Below are 14,049 nucleotides of genomic sequence, written 5' to 3'. Positions count from 1 at the left end.
GTGAAAGGAGTAAGTGCTCAAGAAAATTGGCAAGTAGTTGGGGAAACACCAAGTTAGATATGGAGATGAGCAGCTCCCCCCCATCCAATCCCAAATCCTTCCAAAACATTAATATATGGAGCCTTGCATGGGAAATGCTGAGACATACTTTCTCACATTTAGGACTTGATTCATAGCACATTGAAGTCAATGGAAAGATTCTCCATTGACCTCAGACTATGAATCCTTAGAGCTGACTGTTTGAATGTGTGAATATTAGAATATATACTTAAATTTGATTATATGCTTAGGATCCTGAAGGGACAGATTTTCCCCTTTGTAAATCCAGATGAATTCTATTGACATCAGTGGAGTTACTCCCATATTACACCTGTATAATTGAAAGCAGAATTTGACCCTAAGTATTTTTGAGATTCTTCACTCTGATTGGTGACCAGTAACTGAGTATTTTTTAGAGTTGAGCTATTTTTCTGACGTCATTTGGAAATCCACTCTCTGGTTAGGTTTCAGAGAGGTAGCCATGTTAGATTTTGTGTGTATAGACGGACAGTAAGTAAAGACTTCAGTGCGGATTGTCTTGATGGTTTTTTAAAACAGTAATTACTTCTTGTTGTTTGCTTAAATGGTGAAAAATACTCTATATTCTTGAAGCAGAATATATTTTGGAATAAATAATTATTTAATCTAAATCCTATACAATTCTACTCTTTATATTTTGCTTCCAGAATGACAGTACCATTTAAATCTTAATTCTAGGAGAACTTATTCTTGAATTAACAAAACCACTTTCAGTTTTTCTGGCACATCTATTTTAATTTATTATTTATTGTTATTATTTAATAATTATTTTGGCTAAAGAATAACAAATACAAGGAACACTAAGCAATCTGTGGAGACGGTGTTTCAGTCAAAAATGATGAGGCTTTTCTGGGTGGGAGGCAAGGGGACATTGTTTTTTCAATTTTACAATATGTACATGCTAATTGCATCTTCTGTTTGCATTAACATGAAGTTACTGGCTGGTAAATGATACTCTTGACCTGTATGTTGATTTATAAGTTGTTTGTTGCCTCCTGTATTCCCATCTGGGCACATATGTAAGTAGTCAGTCAGGCACGGCACAGATCTTGTTTCTGATTATTTGGTGGATAAAGTAAGACAACCAGCTACAAATATATTCATGTAGCTGAACTTTTCATGGCTTATCTCTAGAGAGTAATGCAGTTTTGCCTTGCTTCTCTCATCTGTTGCTGTTCTAAGATTTTATAATCTGAAATGACTGTAATTCCAGGATTGACACTAAAATGTGACGGTGTGCGGGTTAGGAGAGAATACTTGCAAGCAAATGCGGGTAGTGGTGATATTTTTCCACACACATCTTCCCTATGTTTAGATTGATAAAAGCAAAGTGCACTGACAGTGTGTACTAACAAGCTTCACTCACAATAACCTACTTTATTAAATTCAGGTGCAGTACCCCTTCATAGTGCTCCTTTTCTAAAGGCTTCACCGCAGGGTAAAATAACTGAATTGCGGCTCTTAACTGTATTGGATTCCATTATAAATTCTCATTATCACATACAACCATCTTACAAAATCCTTGGTGCCCAGCTTCATAGAAGAGGAGCAGTGTATAACAAATATGTAGCACATTCCTCTCCTGAACCTTTGGAGATCAGCAGCAGTTCTGGTAAGGCATACTAATTTTTTTTAAGTAACCCTTCTTCCCTGTGTATTGTAGTTCTTGTTGAAGAATATCCACAAACTGATTGTTGTCTCTTATTCATATTTAATGACAATAAAGCATTACAAGACTCATTCACAATAGATATTGTTTGTCTAAATTATGTTACACTCTTTCATTGTAAATATCAAAGTTGCTTTGACATACGCCCTAAGGATAATGTATAGTCTCTCCTCATAGCTTCCTTTACCATGATGAGTCTTGTTTCAAATCAACTGTAAAACAAGCAAAAAACATAAACCAGAAGAAAGAAATATGGGTGTTTGTCTTATTTTGTAAAAAAGCCATAAATTCTATTTCCTAAGTATAGTGTCAAATTTGACCTTTCTTATGGAAAAAAAAAATTCCTAGAGACAAATTGAGCCTGGGGTAAGTAGGTGCAGCTCCATTGATTTTTTTTTCCCCTAGTATTTTATAGTACTATAATAATAATTTTTCACTTACAGATTTTCATCAGAGGACAGCCAAATGTTTTAGAAGCTATCAACTAAACCTCACAACACTCCTCTGCCCCACAGTCTGTCATAAGTTAAGAAGGGTTAAGTTTGTCGGTTATGTGGATTGAAGGCCTCCAAGTAGCGGTGGGGTGATTCTGTTTGCAGTTTCTTCTAAATCAGGGCCAAGCCAGGGACCTCAGCGTTGAACCAGTCTTAGATTATTAGATGTGCTGTACTGCTGCAGGTGCAGTCTCTTGAACGAAATGTAAGTCTGAGGTCTCGAGCATCATTCAGGATCCTTCAACATTTACGGCAAGAGTGGGAATGTTTACTCTCTTCCTGGCCAGAATTCCCTTTCTGCCTGTTGGGGCTAGATTCAAAAAAGCATTCAGCACTTGCTTAAACTAAAACACATGATCAAGTGTTTTCCTATATATGGATGTTTTCTTGAACTGGGCCCTTAGGAAGGTGGACCCTGTTGAAGAGAGAGAGCTTCAGAGCCTGGTGGATTCACCCATTTAATTTTTGGTAGGGACAGATTAAGACATAGATTGTATTGGCCTAGAGCACCTGCTGCTGGAGTCACATGATTACATCATAATCTTATCTTTCATTTTAAAAAGCAGTTGATGTTTAGCCTTTATTGTTGCAAAAAACCAAAAACACCCACACACCTTGAAAATGTGAACTGAGTGTGACAAGCACAGCAATATGTGCTCAAGCTTGCAGAGAGCCTGCAGCAATAGCTCTGAGCGGTGTGAACTGCTCCAGGCATCTCTGTAGAGTGCTAACTCCACTGCTCTGGGGGGCCCTCCCAACACCATCCCCACAGAAGACTGTGTGTAGCAGGAAGCAGGGCCTCCCAGAGGATTCAGGGGGCCTGGGGTCTTAGGCAGCTGGGTGCTCCCGCCGCCAAACTGCTGCCAAAGACCCGGCACTTTGGCGGTGGGTTCCGGGGCAGAAGGACCGCCCACTGTGGGTCTTCAGGGCACTTGGGTAGCGGGTCCCGGAGTGGAAGGACCTCCTGACGCCGAATTGCTGCCAAGGACCCAGAGCGGAAGAAGCTCCGGGGGCCCCAAAAAACTCTTGTGGGGGCCCCTGTGGGGCCTGGGACAGATTGCCCCACTTGCTCCCCCTCTCTGGGCGGCCCTGGCAGGAAGAGAAGACTATGGTGTGCCCATCTCACCCACCTAATCAGTTTCACCCCTTCTGGTGGGTTAGGTCCTAGGGGATGGGGTTCCTCTACCTCATAGGCCAGGGGGAGAACCGTTACTGACACCCCTACTGCTCCCAAGGGGAGGGAAAGAGGCTGGTGCCAGTCTGGTGTTGGAGGGGGAGAGGCCCATCCAAAGCTTCTGGCTGACCCTACAATTCAGGGAGGGTAGGAGAGGGTGATCCACCAGCCACCACCACTCCAAGTGAAGCTAGAGCCCTGTGTGTGCCTAGGGCACTGAATTGCCTTCATTACCAGGCAATAACCACAATTTCTAGAAGTGTTCCCATTGAGATCAATCCTAAAACTCAAGTGTATAACATAAGGCACCTGCTCAGATACCTTACTGAATCAGAGTGAATATGTCTGTAAACCCCCTTGTACATTATACGAAATATTATATGTATTAATTATAATGGCTATTAATAGATGAGGTGTAAGTGATGTACAGGACCCTCTGTGGGCCCTCTGCATATGGATGAATCTCAGCCTACATTGCTAGTTTTGTTTCTCTGTCCCAAGTCCTATTTACTGCACAGAATGGTAGATCAGCTCCTGCTGTACCATTTGCCAGAGGTCACTAGTAATCTGATTGGCCCCTTACTTCACCATCTCTTTTTCCTATTCATTGTGCATGTTCTAAAATGTCCCAGCTGCATTCTAGGGAAGCAATACAGTGTTAAAATTAAAAAGGTTGAAAATGGGCCATTTCAAAAGGGTATTTTGGATTGAGGTCAACAGAATATCTGTTTAACTAGTTTTGGGGATGGGAATTAATCTAGCATTTGCAGCCACTTTAAAAATACTACATCAAAATTAGATGTTTTCGTTGATTTCAGATGTCTGTGCTTGGAGTTATTACTTTGTTTGGTTTTGTTCTGACAAGTAAGAGCTGGCATCAAATATGCTAGCAGAATGGTTTTATTGCTTAGCATTCTGAAGAAGGGGAGAAATGCATGTGAAAAACAAAGATTTATAATATAATGAATTATTGCAACAGTATGTCAGGAAAAGATTCAATTCCAAGTAAAAAACTGCATGTTCAACATGTTAAATCAAACCAAACTCCAGTATATTTTACCTTTTCCTCACCTACCATAATGTCTATGTGAATTACAGGATTTAGTACCAACTCAGGGAAAAGCAAATATATTAATCAGTAGTGAGGTGACATATTTATTCTTTTGGAGGTGCTTAGCATCTCCTGCTGTATACTATTTTTGATAGCAAAGTAGGGTTGTCACTAGCTGAAGACTCTCTTCCCCCCACTCCCTTTTTTTATTGTTTTTTTAACCCCCTTTGATTCCTGTAAAAGTTTGCTGAAATATAACTTTCCAGCAGCCCCTGTAGTTGAGACCTGCAGGTTGTCTTGATCCAGTGATGACAAGGCTGGGTTTTTGCTGGAATAGGGACTTTGCACTTGTTGTTTTGTGTTTCTCCTGGCGTTGTTTCCTGGCAAAACATTTTTCTCCTTAACACCAGTCACTCATGAAAGTGAATGTCTGATTCGGGCTGACAAAAACAACAATAGGACCTGAGTTTTTCAATTGTTGGGATTTGAAAGTGATCACTTTCCACTATTGACTGACAGCAGCTTCAGCATAAAAAGGCTTCAATGTACACGCTCTTTTGTTCTTACTTCAAATCTGAGCTATGAAACAAAAAATGATTACAACTAAATTGCACGGAGCTTGATGAATGAAGAAGGCATTATTGGAATTAATAAGTCATTGCTGGAATTATTCCATAATAGTATTACAGAAAACTTGGCCATGCTTAATTATAAAAGTCCTTGTGTCGCTAGCAAAGACTAAACAATGTCATGGTCACATATTGGCTGTTTGGCCAATTCTTTTTTTTTTTTTCTTTCACATTGCTTTGCTCACCAATTGTGTCTGAAGGATTTTGAAATAAACAATATAGCAGATATTGTGAACTTTTAAAAGTTCTCTTTTTTGCAGGCTGTTTGGAAGCATGTACTGTAGCCAAGAAAAAGAACCCTTTTTATCGCATAATTTTACTGAACAGATCTTCTAGTCTCTTCATTCATCCTGAGTTATGACCAAGGGGATTTAAAAAACTCTTATCCATGCTATAGCTTCTAAATTAACATAGATGAATTCAGTATATATATAGAGAGAGCTGTCTTTCAGTTTGTTGGGGGTTTTATTTACATTTTGATGGTTTTATTTTAAATTGCATTCTCAGTATCTTGCTTTCCCACTTACTTGGCACTTTTCACTGTAATAACTGCGTTCTATAGACAATGTTTTCACTTGCAGACTCTAAATAATAAAATTAGAGCTCTTATTAGTCTGCATCACAAGTTAGAGCTGGGATTTTTCCCTTCTGATGGACAATTGTGTTTTAAAATATTCTGTCTGATATTTTATAATCCATAACGTAAACATAATTTCAGTGTTTTGGAAATGTTTGAAAAGTTTTTAAAAAATTGTTAAAATTTGACTCACACTTTAATTTTAAAATGTTTTGGGTGTGATTGGGAAAGGAGCTGATTTTTCCAATTACATAGATTTACTGATGGAACAAGTTGATACTTTAAAAGAATCTTGTAGGGCTGCATGTGCTGTAATTTATAGTCACCAAGAGCAAGAGAACTTTTTTTATGAAACCTTCTTAGGAAATCCAAAAGAATAAAGAAACAACTCTAGCTGCATCTTCAGTACATGTTCCCTTATGCTATTTCATTCTGGGGTTTGGAGATGCTGGATATCTGAGAGAGTGTTTCACATCTACACTGCTTGTCCTGGGTATAAAACTGTTGAATGCCCTGGGTCAAGCAGAGGACATCCTTCACTTCAGAATTGTTGATGAGGAATTCAGCCTTTAGTAGTCTTCATCATAGGTTCCTTTTCTGACTGATGACCAGATGGGAGCAGAATGGATTAAAAAAAATCAGGGAAATGGGATATGGTGTTGTGTAGAGGGGAAAAAAGCTATATGGTGTATATCCATGGCATTGTGTAGCCACCAGCAGCACTGCCCTCAGTCACAACCCAGTAAAAGGCAGCACTGCTTGCTAGGTTGGGATGTGCTTGGAGTTGAGAAACAGTTGCTGAGCTAAATATAGCACACTACCCTTGAAAGCAGTCACAACTTAGAATGTTGTGTATCCCATGTGGGGTGGTGTTGTGAGCAACTAAACTCCCTCCAGAGTGAACAGCAGTAAGATCCTTTCAGGTGAAGTGTCAGAAGCTAGCCATACTGTCAGTCCTGGGATAGGGACTAAGGTGGAGCCAGCACATATACCCCCTGTGTCTATGGAGCGGAGTTTTTACACTGGAAAGAGATAAGAGCCAGAAAGTCCCATGAATTGCACTAGGGTTACTACTGATTTTGTGTGGAAGGTGCTCAAATACTGTGGGATAAACAGATAGATACACATATTTAGTTAAAAATTCATAACTGCTGATATAGTACATATGAAAACACAATCTCTGTAAGTAAAGGATCCATCCAGGAGGTGCAAGAAGACTGGGACCTCTCTTGTGGTTTGCAAATCACTTCTCATCATCTGAATTTCTTATGGTCTTCAGGCGCACAGCCTGTCCTCTTCTGTACTCCCTTTCACAGTTCCCCACTGTAAATATCCTTATCAAATTTCCACAGACTTCAGCAGGGTTCAAACTAGACTGAACCAGTTTAAAACTTGTTTTACAATTAGTTGGCCATTGAAGATGAATCAAATCAAGTTTTAAAGCATTTTAGACAACGTTCTAATTTAGGTTGTGTTAGTCCGTTTTACATGGAATCATATTTAAACCTAATTTCTTTTAATGGTTCAGAAAACATGCATTGCGCCTTCTTTAGATGGGGCCTAAAAGTTTTCCAGCCTCGCTGAACTCGTATTGCTCTATCCAAATCTGAGGTTTAGCTTGCAGCCAAGTGAAATATTGAAAAGTGATACAGAAATGTAAAATATTATCAAGAAAACTCAGAGGTAGGTTCCATTACATTCTGAATGATTCCACCTTGGTCCTTACTTCTGCAGGTCATTAGCAGCAGCATATTACATTAAATCTGATCCAATGCCATTTTATCAATGCCATACAAGCCAATGTCTTTTTCATGAAGAGGAGCTTGTAACAGAGGTTTGTGCATAAGATAAGTAGGTACTAGAAGAGAGATCTCTTCAGAATGTTGATTATATGCTTTAAATCAGGAGTAGGCAACCTATGGTACACGTGATTTTCAGTGGCACTCACATGGCCGGTAGTCTGGGGGTCTCTGCATTTTAATTTAATTTTAAATGAAGCTTCTTAAGCATTTTAAAAACCGTATTTACTTTACACACAACAATAGTTTAGTTATATATTATAGACTTATAGAAAGAGACCTTCTAAAACATTAAAATATATTACTGGCATGTGAAACCTTAAATTCGGGGGAATAAATGAAGACTTGGCATACCACTTCTGAAAGGTTGCTGACCCCTGCTAAACTATCGGGGTGTATCTTCTGCCTTGCCAGGGAACTTATTGTTCAGCAAATAATTTGGATCATTATCGAGTATGATATGATTCTGTATGGGGGATAAAATTTGATATTGAATGGTTAAATCATTTACTAACTGAAGGGACAGATCCTAGAGAGTCTCTAACTAAATTTCTATTATTCTGTATAGAAAATTACTTTGCTGTTATTGAGGTGCTATTTCAAAGTGTTTTCATTCAAGCTTTTCAAGAATTTATTCCAGAAAATTACCTTGCCACTAGATGAAGAATGTAATTTATTCTGTGCATAATCAAATCTCCTTTGTTCAGACAGAGACAAGGAAACAAATGGTTCTGGCATCCTTACTATGAGGTTAAGGGACGTATTTGAACATTTTCAAAAGAAGCTGCTTTTTCACATGATGATCACAAGCACATAGTAATTTACTGTAATTGACATTCTTTCCAGTACTCCATTGATTTTTGTTGCTGTTGTTGTGAGTGGGTGTGCTGGTTATAAAAAAGTGCCAGAAAGTGTACTGGTCTAGAAGCGTATTTCAGCTATAAAACACCCTACCCTTTTACCCCTACCCTAATAAATCAAAGCAAATAGTATGTCAGCCTGCACTGGAATCAGAATCTGGGATAGTCATTAGTTTATGCACTTTTGTTCCACTTCTAATTCAGCTGAGTTTTCCACCAATGATGTCATGCTTTCTAGCTAGCCTGTGGACCCATATATCACTGTTCTGTTTTCTTCCTGGCTTGCCGTTGCAAAATGGTAAACTAAACAAAAGCATCATATATCTTTTTAATTTGAATTTATTCATTGCTTACTTAGATCAAGTTAATCTTGATACATGTGCTGGATAGGAGGTCTCAATACCTTGTTTAGGTGGAATAAATTTATTATAGCAAGTCCTGTGAGAGCTGTTGTTGCAAAGGGTCCATCAACAATTCCATTATTCTCACTCTAAAATCAGGGATTGATACCACCATTACCAATTCAATCATAGCTGAAAATGAAAATGGCTGGGCCTGATGATGAGTCTTAAAAATAAATAAAAACAACTAGGGGTGCTGATTTAATCGCAGTTAACTCATGCTATTAACTAAAAAAAAATCATGGTTTAAAAAAATTAATCACGATTAATCACACTGTTAAAGAATAGAATGCCAATTGAAATTTAATACATATTTTTGGATATTTTCCTCTGTTTTCAAATACACTGATTTCTGTTGCGACACAGAATACGAAATGCTCACTTTATATTATTTTTATTACAAATATTTGCACTGTAAAACATGATAAACAAAAGAAATAGTCTTTTTCAATTCACCTCATACAAGTACTGTAGTACAATCTCTTTATTGTGAAAGTATAACTTACAAATGTACATTTTTTTGGTTACATAACTGCACTCAAAACCACAATAATGTAAAACTTTAGAGACTACAAGTCCACTCAATCCTACTTTTTGTTCAGCCAATTGCTAAGAGAAACAAGTTTATTTACATTTGCTGCCTGCTTCTTATTTGTAACGTCACCTGAAAGTGAGAACACGGATTCACATGGCACTTTTGTAGCCAGACTTGCAAGGTATTTACGTGCCAGATATGCTAAACATTTGTATGCTCCTTCATGCTTCAGCTGCCATTTCAGAGGACATGCTTCCATGTAGATGATGCTCGTTAAAAAAATAATGAATTAAATAAATTAGTGACTGAACTCCTTGGGGGAGAATTGTATGTCCCCTGCTCAGTTTTACCTGCATTCTGCCATATATTTCATGTTATAGCAGTCTCGGATGATGACTCACCACAGGTTCGTTTTAAGAACACTTTCACAATAGATTTGAGAAAACACAGAAGGTACCAATATGAAATTTCTAAAAATAGCTACAGCACTGATCCCATGGTTTAAGAATCTGAAATGCCATCCAAAATCTGAGAGGGACGAGATGTGGAACATGTTTTCAGAAGTCTTAAAAGAGCAACACTCGTATGTGGAAACTACAGAACTCAAACCACAAAAAAAGAAAATCAACCTTCTGCTGGTGGCATCTGACTCAGATGATGTAAATGAACATGCATCGGTCCTCACTGCTTTGGATCGCTATTGAGCAGAACCCATCATCAGCATGGATGTATGTCCTCTGGAATGGTGATTGAAGCATGAAGGAATGTAGGAATCTTTAGCGCATGTGGCACATAAATATCTTGCGATGCTGGCTACAACAGTGCCATGTCACTTTCAGGTGACACTGTAAACAAGAAGCAGGCAGCATTATCGCCTGCAAATAAAAGCCAAACTTGTTTTTGTGTGAGTGATTGGCTGAAGTAGAACTGAGTGGACTTGTAGACTCTAAAGTTTTACATTATTTTATTTTGAATGCAGTTATTTTTTACACAATTCTACATTTGTAAGTTCAACTTTCATGATTAAGAGATTGCACTACAGTACTTCTATTAGGTGAATTGAAAAATACTATTTCTTTTGTTTTTTACAGTGCAAATATTTGAAATAAAAATAATATAAAGTGAGCACTGTACACGTTGTATTTTGTGTTGTAATTGAAATCAATATATTTGAAAATGTAGAAAACATCCAAAAATCTTTAAATAAATCATATTCTATTATTGATTAACAGTGCGATTAATCACGATTAATTTTTAATTGCTTGACAGCTTAAAAAACAGCCCTAATATGAAAAACAGGACATTATTTTTTTAGAAGCTCACCAAAGCAAGGAAATTCATAGTTGTAATCAACAGTACTCAGGGTACCTAGACATTTCAGCACACAGGAAACTTAATTTAACGTGCTGATCCTAGGATCTTGTAAGGTAGCATACTCGCCACCTGTAACTCCTCCTCGTGTCAGGGTGAGATTCAGCAAGGGATCCTTGTCCGGTGCCTCCTGCTGGTAGGGGAACCCAGACCACCTCCTACTCTGGGTTCCAGCCCAGGGACCCTGTATTACACAGTTAGGTCTGCCTCTTTCGTTGTGCTGCTGTTTCCCTTGGCTGCTTCCCAACTCCAAGCCCCCTTCCGCTGCTTCCCTGCAGTCTTTACTTAACACTGCCACCCTTTGGTTCCCAGACCTCCAACTTCTCCCTAGATCCTCCCAGCTTCTCCTTTCTGTGCTGCTCTGACAAGTCTTCCACCCTTCCTGAGCTCCACTAAAGTGTTTTACTGACCCTACCTCAGGACCTCCCCCACAGGAGCCTAACTTCCTCCTGCAGAGTTCTTCCTCTGTTGCTTCTGGTTTTAGCAGGTTTTTCCTTCCTGCCTCCCTTACCTAGGGGAAGCTGGCAGAGTCCCTGAGGATCTCCCTGCTCTGTGTAGGCCCTAGATCAGGACCCTCCTCCACAGAAGCTTGTGTTGCTCCCTGTGGGGGTTCCTCCCTGACTTCTCGCCTGCTTAAGCCCTATCACAGGGCTCCCACCCACAGAAGTCTGAGCATGCTCACTGTGGGGTCTTCTATCCAAAGACGAAAGTAAGCCAGTCTAGTCCAGTCTGGTGTGCCGGCAAGAGCCGATACACCGTGCCGGACTGGACTGGCTTCTCCTGCAGTGATTTAAAGGGCCCTGGGCGGAGCCCCGGGCCATTTAAAGAGCTGCCTGAGCCCCACAGTCAGAGCTCTGGTGGCACTTTAAAGGGCCCAGGGATCCCCGCAACGGCCGGCCTTTTATATCGCTGCCAGAGCCCTGCCGCCGCTGGGGTAGCGAGCAGGAGCACCTAAGCCCAGGGGCTCCCAGCCGCCTCTGCAGCTGGTAGCTCCGGGGTGATTTAAAGGCCCTGGGGCTCCCAACCACAGCCAGAGCCCCAGGGCCTTTAAATCGTGAAAGGCCACGCCTCTTCTGGCTGAGGCCACGCCCTGCTCAGGACTCCGGTGTTCCGGTAAGTCCTTTAAATTATTTGCACCCCTGCTCCTATCTGCAGGAGAGTCTTGCCTGCTCTGCAATCTCTCTCCTCAACTGAATTCTCCATTCTGTATATTCTTTTCTTAACCCTTTCACTGCTGGGGTCACTGATTACCCTTAAGTTGGCATATTGTCATCAGTGGGGACCTAGCTGCCAGGTCATAGGAAAGGCTGAACCCAGTTTACCTTAAGGGGCCAGCCAGCCTGTGATAGGCCTGCAACAGCGAGGATCAAGATGGGTTGCTCAAATTGTAATGAAACCTGCATCTGAATTTTCTTGACAATAATATTTTACATTTCTATATCACTTTTCTACTCAAAGATTCTTAAAGTGCCTTACAAATATACTGGAATCACTCTAGCCACCACTGAAAGGAGCTGTGTGAAATACTGACAGCAGACCTCATTCCCATTTGTTATGAGCCCTGAATTCAAGGTTTGATTCATTTGTGTTCCTCAGCACATGCTCAAGAAGTTCACTGATTATAGGTTCAGCTGGTAAGAACTGAATTCGCAAAGCTGGTTGAATGTAAACCAACCTCTCTCTTTCCTCTCCGTCTTCTGATCCTCAACAGCTATCCTTTACCTTCCACCTCTCTCTGGGATGGCTCCACCACAAAAATATCTAAAGTCAAAAAGCACAAAACAAACAAACCAAAAATGAGGGATGGTGGTGGGGAGAGAGTTCACCGGTGTGGGGAGGAGGAGAGGGATTTCTTAGAGGGAGAGGACGGAGTCATAAAACCTCCAAGAAAGATTGTATAGGGTTGTTGTTCTTAAACCTGTGTCAACCAAACAGCCCTACCATGTTTAAAAGCAATGCTGCACGGTCAGTTCAGGGCAAGAAGTGTGAGGAGAAATACTTTATCCAGCTGTAACTGTAGCAGAATTCAGATGGGTAGATAGACAATTGTTACATTAATTCACATAATTCTAGTTTAAATAAGTCAGATCCACAGGGATAGATTTTTTCAAATCTTTATGAATTCCAGTGACATTGATGGGAGCTAGATGGCTATATCACTGTGCATTACTTTGAAAAGTTCTCCCTTAGTGTTACAGTAACATAGTCAGTTATCAATCATCTCTAAAAATTATCTACTTAGCATCTAATCAGATAGGCAAATCAATTGAATTTGACCAAATACATACATCCTTAGACTATTTTGCCTGGTAAATTACAATGATTACAGGTTGTCATATGTGTCAATAACAGTATGAAAGACACAATGGATTAGTTAATTTTCTCTCTCCATCTTTTACCTTGTTAAAATGCTTAGGAGGGTATGCGTGTATGCGTCTGCCTCCATATATATTACAGATTCCACAATATATAAGTATGATTACAGGATCCAAAAAGCTAAAAAGACTGCAAAATCAAATAAAAAAATTTTCTTGGGAACTATCTGCATTTTAAAATTGTTTGTGCAGAACAACTTCTTCATAGTGTTTTGTCTTCTCCATGGATCCTTCTTTCATATCTTAATTAATTAGCTTGAAATTGCAAATAGAACTCCTATAAAAGTAGGAATTACACTCTGGTGCTCTGTCCTTTATCAGAGCAAAAAGATCAAAAGCAAATACAATTTTAAAAGTGAAGTGATACAAAAAAGAGAGATTTGGTAAAGACAGCACAACATTAGAATTTACACAGAGAAGCCAAAATGACATTTAAAGTATGGTCAGAAATAGTCACTTTCATGAATATGTTTTTAAGAATATTTAAGGGAGTTTACATTTTGTAGTAGTCTACTTTAAATATACCGGCTCTGATTGTCTGCGGCCAAAAGGTTCACAGTATAACTTTGGTGTGGGACCAAGTTGGCTTTAAACCACTTATGCACACCTGTAATCCTAAACCTAGTGTGTACTAGGGAAGTCCACTGGAATAAGAGAGAGTAGCCTAGTGATTTTCAGACTCATCAGAAAGAAGGATATTCATTTTGTCAGAATAACTGCAGAGTCTTCAGAGACCCTGGGGAAAAGAGTAACAATATAGAGTTTTCTGAATGCTTTTACAGTGCCCGATATTATGCATATTGAGTGCCTTTGGAATGACTAATTAGCAAGTGCCTTATTAAGTGTCTGGGTTAACTACTGTGTCTTACTATTGTGGTTCTCAAGGGATGTTTTGTGCAATATCACTGTAATGTCAAATAAGAAAATGTTTCCGTAAATGTGTCAAGGTTTTTTCCCCCACTATGAACTTTAGCATCCAAAAAGTGGGGACCTGCATGATCACTTTTAAGCTTAATTTCCAGCTTAAATTTGGTAC

The 14,049-nt window shown here is 39.4% G+C and overlaps 1 protein-coding gene across 2 annotated transcripts in view; it reads left to right on the top strand.

Moving 5' to 3' along the window:
- The window catches only part of PLXDC2 (plexin domain containing 2), a 462,666-nt gene that overhangs the window by 180,198 nt on the left and 268,419 nt on the right, over positions 1–14,049 (top strand). The window lies entirely within an intron of this gene.

This window comes from Chelonoidis abingdonii, chromosome 2, assembly GCF_003597395.2.
Source record: "Chelonoidis abingdonii isolate Lonesome George chromosome 2, CheloAbing_2.0, whole genome shotgun sequence".
NCBI classification, from domain to species: Eukaryota; Metazoa; Chordata; order Testudines; family Testudinidae; genus Chelonoidis; species Chelonoidis abingdonii.
The sequence above is the reverse complement of the archived record's forward strand: the minus strand, read 5'-3'. Positions and strand labels throughout refer to the sequence as shown.